The sequence below is a fragment of the Struthio camelus genome, chromosome W (assembly GCF_040807025.1).
Source record: "Struthio camelus isolate bStrCam1 chromosome W, bStrCam1.hap1, whole genome shotgun sequence".
NCBI classification, from domain to species: domain Eukaryota; kingdom Metazoa; phylum Chordata; class Aves; order Struthioniformes; family Struthionidae; genus Struthio; species Struthio camelus.
Window position 1 is genome coordinate 20,012,518 of NC_090981.1, and position 11,720 is coordinate 20,024,237.

The following is an 11,720-nucleotide window of genomic DNA, read 5'->3' on the forward strand; positions in this document are numbered from 1 at the left end:
ATAAAGTGTATTTTTTGTACTTATATTACAAATATGCACCAATGCCTCCCAAATCATCCTCCCTTGTGTGTAGCCTGAATTCTTGTGGGGCTTTTGTTTTGAAATTATTCTCCAAACAGAACGTGTTATTTATTGATAGGTGAAACTGTAGAACGTTATCCTATTAGAGTACAATCCTCCCTCCCCCACCCCCCGAAAGACTGGGAGATGTAAAAATCTCTAGTGGGATTATATTTAATTGCTAGTAGGAACAACATGGAAATATGCAGCATTATTCTCATGCGTTTTTCTGTGTTTGGCATATGATGTTTGGTCCTACAAACCGTTACTCATGAAATGAAGATATGAATACCAAGATTTGTGTCTTATAAGAGCTTTGATTTTTGGATGAAGGACTTGCTTATGCCATAGTGTTTTTTAAGTTCATAGTATTCACAAAAGTGTTGTGGCCTGAAATATGTGTTAAGTAATATAGGTACATAGGGAAGGCTGATCTTGAACATTGTCGAAGATTCGTAGTACAGGCTTATAGAAGGTGTTCTTATGTGACTTATTCAAGTATTTTTTGTGTAGACTTTTTGGTTTGTTTTTGTCCTGGGAAAACTTCACACAGCCTTCTCCAAGAGGGTAAATTACTATTGTGTCACTTAAGAGCCTTTTTATAGATTTGGAGTGAAAAATATTTTTAATTTAAGTGAAGTTAGGGTTCTGAGCATGCTCTATGTATAGCAATTTACAATTATTGAAGTAGTTTGATTTAATAGGCTGTATCTCTCAGAGAATGAGGAGCGCTAGCACTAAACTGCGCAAGCTCACAAGTCAGAACCTGATCACTTCCAAGCTGAAGAGCTTATAAAAAATGTGAAGTACTCTAATAATTTTAAATTACTCTATATTGCACGTTTTCAGGTCTCTGATCACCTCCAAATTCAAGTGCTTATAAAACCGCTCCAATAATTTTAAATTGCTATGTGCAGAGTGATTTAAAATTGTTAAAGTGCTTCAAAGTTTTTTAATAAGTACTTTAATTTAGAAGTGAGTTGAGCAATACTCCGGTATACCTTCAAGAGATTATTAAACTGATGTAAAAATTTACCATCTGGAAAGAAAATTAAACTGTTTCTTTGAAAAAGGAAAAAAAAAAGGGAGGGAGAGGGAGAGAGAAGGAAGGTGAGAAGGAGTAAGAGGTGACAGTATGGTGATGGTGGAGAACAGGAAGATGAGATGAAGGGGAAGGAAAATCCCCTAACAGGCTCCTAGTTTTCTTTGCTGTACGAGAAGGAGGTTAATAGAATTCCAGACGTGACGATAGCAGCTTAAACGTGGCCAGGAAGCTTTCCCTAAAGTTATGTCAACGTGACTCTTAAAGTTACCTAAGACAGCGACATATTAAAGGAATCCACGTATTTTAGGAAGAGCGCAGCTGACAGACGAAAGATCTCTAGGCCGCTCAATATCTAGCCTGCTACTGAGCAGATACACAGATGCATGTTTTTGCCTTGAAGGTCTTCAGGCTGCAAAGCTGCATGGCACTCTTAAGTTGTAATTGTGTGTGTAAAATAAACCAACAGTTGATGAACTTATTTCTAAGACAACGATTCTGAGAATAAGAGCATTTCAGTCTGATAGAACACACTTTCTGTAGGGCTGTTGCTTGGTTTTGATTCACCCAAACCTAGCATCGTGTCACATTTCTAATAGAAGTTGGGAACAAACATGCAAATTCATTTAACGTAGCATATTAAAAATGCAATTGTCATTACAGTAATGGAATTGGTACTTTGGGTGTTTCCTCTGCCTTTTGTTTTTAATCATTTGCCTTGCATTTTGATATATTAGTAATATGCCTAGTAGGAACAGACCTTCCTATACTTTACAGAAACAAGAAAGACATTAGACCATCTAATACTAGAAAAACAAATCAATCATATATCTCTCAGCTGTCATATGAAGTACTTATCCAAGTAGGAGCACTTATTTGATAGCCTTAGCTGAATTACCTCATATGAATATGTGTTTTTCCTGAATTTATCCTCGTTACTGATCCTCAGAGCCTGGTCCAGGCAGACTTTGGACAAGTGCAGCCTGTGTTGAGATTTTTGAAAAACCCACAGGAATAATATCCAGAGCTGCTTTCTTCTTGAGGGATATCCAAGCAGAGGGGTGGGCTTGGGTGGCCACAGTGAGCAATGAGGAGGCTGACGGGGGCACGGAGAAGACAAGAAAGGTGTTGGCAGATGGGGCTCAGGAGGCAGAAAAGGGTGAGACAAGCAGCTACTTCTCCCTCTGTTGGCTTTCCTATTTTGTTCTTGGAAAGATAGTGCTTTGCTTGGTGGGAGTGCACGCTGTGTTTTCAATACTTACTTTGACCTTTAATCAATGTGGATTGATTCTGTGAAGACCTGAAGTCTCTGACCTCTGGCTGACTTTGCAAAAGTAGCATTAAAACACGCTAATGTCTTTCAGTTGTTGAAAACAGCAGAAATACATGAGGGACAAAAACACATGGTGCTTTCAAGATCATGTAATAACTTTTGTATTGTTTGAAAGACATGCAGAGGTGGATGTCATTAGGAAATGTTTTGTATTTCAAATCCAGGATATGGAAGTGGGACTGGGCTGCACAGTGAAGAGGGAGCAGCCGTCACCTTAGAAAGCTCTGAGTGTTTTTGAAATAACAAAGGCGTATATACAGCTCGTGAGTGTCATAGAGCATCAACGTGCTTTTACAGGCCAATGTTAAATTGGACCAGTGTCCTGTAATGAAATAGTTCCCAATACCGTTTTGTTCAAACCCAGCATGCAGTCAGCACCCAGTCGAGGTGCTTCCTCAGGGACCAACACTGCAGCATGTGTCGTGGAGTGGACTGGCTCCTTCCTGTAGATACTGCCATCGTGTCCCACATCCGTTGTCCTCTCTTGGGATTATAGAAGTGGAAATGAGTTAGCGGTCATCTGATTTTATCCATCAGGTCGCTAAACTCATGCCATCCTAAAGAAACGCAACAGAGTTGTTTAAACCGCTGAAGATCTTGGCCCGTACCTTTTGCTTTACACTGGAGACAGTTGCGTGGAGAGGTGGGTGTATAAAGTGCTGTGGGTGTTTGGGGAGCTTTTGGCATCCACCCTTGGAGTTTCAACACTTACTGGTGGCCGAGCCAAAACTGTGAATCAGAGTACCACTGAGCTTTAGGGAGAGACAGCGTTTAAAATCAGGGTCTGCTCTGTTGCTGTGTAGGCCTGTCTTTAGTTCTCAGGGACAGAGAAACATGTCGACTGTCCTTTTTTCTAAAAGGAAGCACAGTTCTTTGGGAAAAAAATTTCTTTCTTTATAGCTGTGAATTACAGAAGAACACTGCAATGACTACCCCACTGATTAGTCATACGCGTGGCCTTTAAAGTACTGAACAAAAAGATCAATACTCTGATTTCCTTTTCATCTGCCTGGACCACGAAATGCAGACCTCTTACTTTGTTTTGTGTGCAATGAAGGAGGTAAGGTAGTGCTGGTAGAAAGAAAGATTATCTCCCTGCGGTAAATATATTGATGTTACAGACGGAGGCAGAGAACAACATGGAGAGCAATGAGAAATTTGACTGCTTTCCGTTCCTTCCCTACTTTCCAGCTTAGCGCTGCTGCATCCCACAGTGAATTACTAGCTACAAAGGGAAGGAACTGTTTAGGGACTGACAATTGAGAGCATTTACAATTAGCTGAATTGATTAACCTTTACAAATGCTGTTACTTTACGAGGGTTTTTTTCCAACACTGGTTGAACAATATGCCTTATTGATTAAACACACTCCTTTACGGTAGCGCTGATTTGTCTACGACTTCCCCAGCCATAACGCCTGCCTCCGTAATAGCTGCTACGCGCTCTTGCGAGCGCTTGCCGCCGGAGACGGATTGGCATTATGTAAATGGCTCGCCACGTCTGGAGCTTCGGGAGTCACCCTGCAAAAACCGGGGAAGTAAATCTGCCTTCCCGCTGCTGGGCTCGAGCTTGGGCCGTGCGTACGCAAAAGGAGCTCTCCTCTTTAAAGTAGCTCACCTACTGCACGCAAGGCATGTTTTCCTGTTTAGGCAGGAAGCCTTGACAGCTCAACATAAGTAAGTAAGGGATGTTGTCAGTACCAACGTTTGCGGCTTGGGTTATGGCATTTTATTTTGCGCGGGCAACGCCGGGTTCCACTTTGCAGTGACGAGGGTTTTTAGATTGCTTTGAAAGCTGGTGGTGGTGGTGGGCGGCTGTGGAGAGGAAGGGCTCCAGGGTTGCAGGTCACCTGGAAGCTGTGTGTCATGTCAAGCAGGTCCTCTCCTAAGCTCGGCCCCTCTAAAGTTGCAGGAGCACACACAAAAAATGTCACTCACGCCTTTCTTTCCTATTTTGGAGGAAGTGTGAATGGCATTTTTGTGATCGTGAAGGTTAATGACAGCACTGGCTGCCTCACTAAAAATTCATCAGCACTCTCCCTGGTGTTCCTGGTGCTCACTGTACCTGGAAAAACTCTCCACTTTAAGAAGGGGAGAGTAGAAATTTAATTTCCCTGCCAGCTCAAGCTGAGGCTTCTTCTGTACAGAGACTTTGATCTATCCTGAATCATGCTGTATTACACGTGTTGTTCTATCATTTGGTTTTCAGCTCGGCAGGGGCTAAACAGAGAACACCAAACTCATTTCACTAATGACTGTAAGTGGGCTCACAAGTGCCCTCCAAGGAGCGAAAAAGCCACTGGTCTTTATTTGCAGAAAAGAATTATTAAGAGTTAGGGTTTTGGCAACATTTCTCTTTCAGGATTTTGGCAAAAAGCAACAAAGACAGGAGTGCCAGTAAAATCTGAAGGCACACAAAACAGGAAACAGCCCGAACAAAGCGCGCTCTTAAAACACGTAGAAGCTGGTTGGAAGAGACCTATGATCTAGCGTATGCTGACATAAAAGATAGAAATAGTACACAAATCCATAAAGTCTGTATATTGAGATATACGTAAGCATGTGCATGTAATATATTTAAACATGCAGATCATCACGTATTTTGTGCTGAATAGGAGAGAACTGATGTCATTCCACGGATCGGAGGAACAATGGTGGCACTCGGCCATTTCTTTCCCAAGTAACTGCTGTGTTTTTAAAAATAAAAAATCAGGGAGCTGCTGTAGCAAAGTCTGTAGCATTCACAGCATGACAAACAAATTAGAAAACAGCAGATGCAGCACAAATTAAGATGTATTTAGCACAGCAGCCCATCAGATGTGTGAAAGTCTTTTGTATATCAGCTTTGCAAGGTTGATGTATTGCACTTTAGACAGCTGATAATGAACCCTTCTAGCAATTAGAGGTGGAAATACTGAGGATTTGAAATCGTGCTGTTCCCAGTGGGGGAAGAGGGGGGGAAATACAACCCCCCCCCCCCAAAACCCTTAGTGAGAAATTTACTGCTTTGTGTGCGCGTGCACTGGGTAAAACAAAGCAAACGTTTCTGTTCGTGCACAAGTACGTTTTGAATTTCTAGTTTATTTTTTATGTTTAATGCTAATGTAATTATTATGTCATTTTGTGTGTCATTTAATAAATGTATATTTCTTTGTTGACGTTATGTGAGTTTTATGGCCAACACAATGTCTCTTGCTTATGTGATGCATTATTTAGTCATCTGATGGGAGGACAGTAATTCTAGTAATCTGGTCTTCAAACAGCAATAAGCCTTTTAACGGTTTAACTAATTTACATCTTTATGGTTTGTATCATATTTTGCTTTTCTGTAATGCTTCTACTACCCCTCCTCTTTCTGCTCTGCTTTTTGCAGCCCAAAACACAGATAAAAACCTCGATGAAAGTTTTGTGCATGCAAAGGGGTTGCGAGGTTCGAGGCTCGGCCTGACTTTCTTCTGTGCTTGATCCTCCTAGGTGCTGAGTGCTCTCAGCTCCAAGGAGATGTAATAGGGATGGAGAGTACTTAGCAGCTCACACGCCTGAGCCCCCTGAGGAGAGCAGCGTGTTACAGTGGAGCTGCAATCTGTCTGCTATATAGATAATAACAGTTTCCATTTATATAGGGCCTTTCATCTGAGCATCTCAAAACGTGCCACAGATTGCGCGTGTGCCACAGCAGTGCCATTGTTGTGGTGGCACAGAGGCCTGGAACTGAGGCAGGCGGTAGTGCTCTCTGTTATAGGTGGATAAAAGGAACGTGTCTTTGTGCATCCTCTCCAGGCTTACTATGATCAGTCGTTAGGGGCAGAATCTCTTTCCTGTGAACTAGCGTATGTATTTAGCCTGAATTCTGGTTACCTAAAAATGGCCTTGCGTGTAGGCATGCTGCCTATTAGGCTCGGCGCTTGCATTCTCCCTTCCCTGCCCCCTTTTTGGTTCTTGGATGACGTGTGACTGGAGGTGAGTTCCTTTTAAAAAGAGCAGAAGCGATGCCAGACCCAGGCACCGGGGAAACCCAAGGTGGAAGTACAGCCTCCCTACTGTTGCCTGCACTGCAGCGTAGGTGGTACCCATGGGTGCCCACACAAAAAAGCCCCACATATCGGCCTCATAATTGATATGAGCAGAACAGTGATATTGGGAAACTATGTTGACGGCCTCAGCCCTAGACTCATATTAGGCCACCAGAAATCAGAGCTATAATTAAAAAAAAAAAACAAAACCTGAACGTCTGTAAAGGAACATTGGAAGAACTTTGTGCAAAGTGCTTTCTTGTGTAGTGGTAAGAGATAGAGCTGTCAACATAGTGCATTTGAAGGTTGGAGCGGGAGATATGAGCAGTGTTGTGCAGGAATGATGGGGCCTCCCTCTGTCCTTCTATGTTGTCTGCGCTCTCATAGTTAAAATGTGCGACTGATGACAAAATGAACAAAAATTGTACTGTGATTTCTGTTTGGTTTCACTAGTTGTAGGATAACTTTTTAGTCATGCTTTATGTCATGGACCATGAAAGGTTGAGAACTACTAGCATACGGACCATGTGACTGGCTCTTCTGCGGCACTGAACTAGTCCATCACCGTATAAAACCAGGTCTGGGGCTGACTGGTAGAACTGGGGGGGCCGCCTACCTTGACCCCGTTCTTTTCGATTCAGGGGGATAATTCTTTGCATTTCCAGGTCTGAGTCCTCTCATCTCTTCAGTGCTTCTTTCTGTCTATAATGGACTTAATGTCAGAAATGTCTGTCTTCCCACTAAGTGCACTTGATTTTGATATAATTTTTACCAAATGTGGTCAAATGAAGCATTGTATGTAACGACGATAGACTATTAGGCTTACTTCCGTAAGCACTTTAATCTAACGTTCTGCAAATGGAGAGGCTGATGCACCATATTACTCCATGGCTTTTTTGCTCATCATCTTTATGTGAGGAGTGAGTAAACTATCTACTCTGGGGATTTGTCATAGGGACCATTCGGGTTGAAGCAAAGGGCTCATGCCCTGAGCAAACAGTAGAGCTGTGATCCTGTTTTGGCTTTCAGGCTACTGCTTTTGACCTTCATTTGAAAGCCATAAAATATTGGTCGTTATTAGCAGTGATCACTTGGTATGATAGTTTTTAAATTAGACTGGATTGCCAGCCAAAGCACTCTGATTGCATTTAATCAGGAAGCGAAGATGATTCTCTCTGGGCAAATGAGTTACCTTTGCAGTACTCTAAAGAGAGCAAATCAATCAGGCAGCTTTCTCTGTCATTTCAAGCTGCTTGCTTATCTAGATCCAGAATGACAATAACACCCAATAAATAAAACATAAAACAGCTTAATAGTTTTGATTTCATAAAACCATGCTACAGAATCATTCCTTGATGAAGGCTAAGTATCGCTGTGACAGTGGCCAACAAGGTTATACTCTGGGTCGCATACAGTTCATTTTTTATACTTCTGCTTTTCTTGCTGACTCTGCTCTGAATGATCATCTTAAATTGTTTTTTATTGTAATGACGTAAATAAGTTATGGTAGTTGACTATATAATAGCAAGCTGAATGTTGGAATGCAGTCTTACCAATGGTATAATTCCTTGTGTCACGATTATTGATTTTAATAAGTATGTATACATGTAAAAATGGATCACATTTGTGATGGGGAAGTTTTCTATACACAGAAATAGGAGTTTTTGTTTTTCCATCGTTCTGCTGTGCTAATTTTGAATGCATTTGCAAAAATGCAAAGATCATTGCGTTCAAGACGTGATTTGTGAAAGGTGGCGTTAGGTGGATGACAGCTGCAGTGATGCAGAGTTTCTGCCAGATCACCAAAGTAAGGAAGAGGTATTTCCCCTTGCTCTGTGAGGTGGGGGTGGAGGACGCATTAGGGCTCTGCGGAAACGCTAAGGTTCTTGAGGGAATACCAAGAATAAGTAAATTTATAAGGTAGGGTTTCTCCAGCGGTTCACCTTTTGATCTTAACCTCAGAACTGCTGTGCTCTGTATCAAGAGCATAATAGAAAACTTGGTTGTTTTTCCCTCTTTCACATCTATTCTATTATTCTAGGAAGATTTTTCTTTTTGTTATCCCCAGTGTCAGCTGTTGAAACATATGAATAGTTTTAATTAAAATACGGCAAGCTTTAATTTGAGGAGTTTGTGTATTTATGTTATGTCTGTAGTAGAGGAAGTAGAGAAGGAGGGGTGAGTGTGTGTGTGTGTGTGGTGTGATCAACATTTACTGACATGAATTGTCAAAAGTAGGCCCATCCTGTAACATTTCTATTGTATAGCCTCGTTCCTCTTTAGAAAATGATAAGCCTTTCAAAGGGCCAGTGCTTCCTGTGAAGAAAACTCAACAGCCCATCCTCTCATCTTGATGAAAATGCAGACACTTAACGCACTTTTTCCTCCACAATTGCACATAGCTAATCATAATTAGGAACCCTGCTGTTGGGAAAACTGCTCACCCCTGGCACTAAAAAAAATCCCACTGAAGTTGCAATTTTCCTTTTTTTTTTTTTTTTTTTTTTTTTTTTCCCTTCTCTATTCTCAAAATCTTTCTGAAGCACTTGTTCAATTCCTCCTAAGCGTCTGCACAGTTTGCCTGGAAGTAACACATGGGCTCCTGCAGAAACAACTCTTCCATTGACCCCTCAGTGCTCCCACGCCCACGTCTTTTCTGGCTTCTCACTGTAAATGGAGTGCTAATTGCATATTATTCATCATTCTTTCGCTCTTTGTTCCAGGCTTTGGCATGAGACTAGTGCATGCACTTATTTTACCTCGTGTCATTCTGGTTTCCTCATAAAATACCCTGATTGGTTGAGCTTACCTGGAAATTATATCACTGCAAGCCGAATGTTCTAGTTAAAAATATTTCAGTATTGAAAAAATAATGATTAAGGCATTTAAAAAGGATTAATGATCAATGGAAGGATGATGATGGCTTGAAGTGTAGCCAAGGACCATTCACCCCAGCTGGGTAGTAAGCCTCATGAGATACCCCGTGCCAGTTCCACTGTTGTTATAAGTTTAAACATTTATAAAACATTTCCATTCAATAGTTGCCTCATTTCACATGTGGTGAATAATAAGCCGTTGACACCGGTTTTGGCTTCTCGCTGTATTTTTTAGCTCTCGAGACCTGTGCTTTGCATAGCAGTCTATTAAATAGTGTATCTCCGGTCAGCCCGGGAGCTTGCAAACTCTGGGCAGGCGATGTCTGCCATTCGCCAAGGCAAGTTTTTGTCTATCTTTAAACTGCTGCATAATCCTGGAGCATTAAGATTTATGTCAGACTCCTCTTTTACATTTAAACAAACTCGGGGATGTGAGTGCCAATTTGCCTTGTTTTCATGTTACCCTGTAAGTGATGCTTCTTGTTTAGCAGGGGGAGGAGACCCCGCACACCGAGCGCTACAATTTATTTTTGCCTTGCCATCTACATTTACGTGACACTCTACTGGCTTTGATTGGCATGCCATTAGTTTTACACCATTTAAAAGAAATTCCTTCAGCATTTCCAGTGCATCCAAATAATTGAAAGACATGTCATGCTACGGCTTCTTTTAATGACATGCATTGCTGTTCAGTACTACTGTAATGACATGTCTGCCATTTAAGATGTCTAAACCAATATCGGTGGGGTTTTTTTGTGTCTCCTTGTAACGTAGTGTACGGGACCAAGGGTTTTTAAATAATATGAACCTTAGAGTCAGACTGATGGAGAATGATTTCCCCCCCGCCCCCCTTTTTTCTGTGATTGAATAGAATCCTGCACGAACAAGCCAAATTGTAAAAAGCGTCAACTTTCGTGCTATTTAGCTTTGTGTTATTAAAGCATATTTTCTTTGTCAACCTCAAGGAGTTTTGGTGAAAACGGGAAATGCGTTTGGTTCTGGTTGTTCACCGTGCGAGAGCCTAGCATTAAAATTTTGTGTAGGCTCAGCAAAAACACAGCAGATGGTTCCTCAGATACTGCGCAGAGCAATGGAGGCCATTTTAAAATGGGGACCTGCCAAAAATTTCCAGCTGCTTGGCACAGAAAGCTGTATTTTCTGTATTATATTGTCCTGCTTCTAATGTGTGTTTATGATTGCATCTTTCTGAATTTTTAGTGTTGACCTCAAGTTCCTATTTTTGGCTGCCAGTATGTGGGGGGGAAAAAAGGCATATATAGATGTACATTTTTGTATACATATAAATACACACACATGCATACACACACACACAAAATGTGTATATATATAAGTATACATTCACTGTGCTTTACTTCCACAAAAAGGAAAAACGAACAGAGAGACAGGATGCAAAATCCCAGTTAAGGACTTCACTTGCAAGCATTCTTGGTACTTTTGTGGGAGAAACTTATCCTAAAACTCAGAAAGCAAAACAAACTCCTCCTTTGCGAACAGATTTCCATGGACTGACATTTGTGTCAAAGAGATATTAGCGCTCTAGGTTAGAGTTTCCATTAAAAAAAAAAAAAAAAAAAGAAAAACAAGAAATGAAAAAGGGAAACTTAAAAGCACTCCATGATTTTATCTACTATTTAAGGAAATCGCTTTGTAAGAGAGCACTTTTTTTCCCCCTCCAGGGAAAAAGACTAGTTGGTTTTAGGTCCTGTGGAAAAAGGGGATGCTCTAAATTTTATAAAAGCAATTCTCCAAAGCATTTCAGATTCTTAGCAAAAACATTTTGGAATTTAGGTGTTTGAAAAGACTTTTATTAAAAGTTTGGTACTTGCAAAATTGAAAAGATTTAGGTTTTGGTTTGTTTTTTTTTTTTTTTTAGTTATCTGATGTGCAGCATGCCAAACACCATTCCTTTAGAAGTTCTGTGTTTCTTAAGAGACGTTTTCCTGGGAAGAATCTAACTAGGAGAAAAATCAAACTGGGAAGAGTACTAGTAAAGACGTTTGGTTGCAATGTGTCTCTCTTTTAAAGTTATACTTTTCAGGACAGACTGTAATAATTGAAAGAATAATCTGCTAAGACATTCTGATATGTGATAGGAAGTTGCTTGCATGAGTCATGACATTTTTTTTTTAACCGTCTCCCCCATTTCATATTTGCGGTTTGCATCAAATTATATGTCCTGTGTTAAATGCATAGGAACAGTTTAGCAAAATAATATTTCGATAATCCCTCTGCAACACTATAATAGGCAGTTTTGCTTCTTTGCACCTCACATGTACAGATTGATGTTGGTTATCTGTTTGTTTCGGCACCCCACGTCCTCCAGGGAATGTCACAAATACATAACCTTTCAAAGTAGCTTTTGCAGTAGCATCTTGG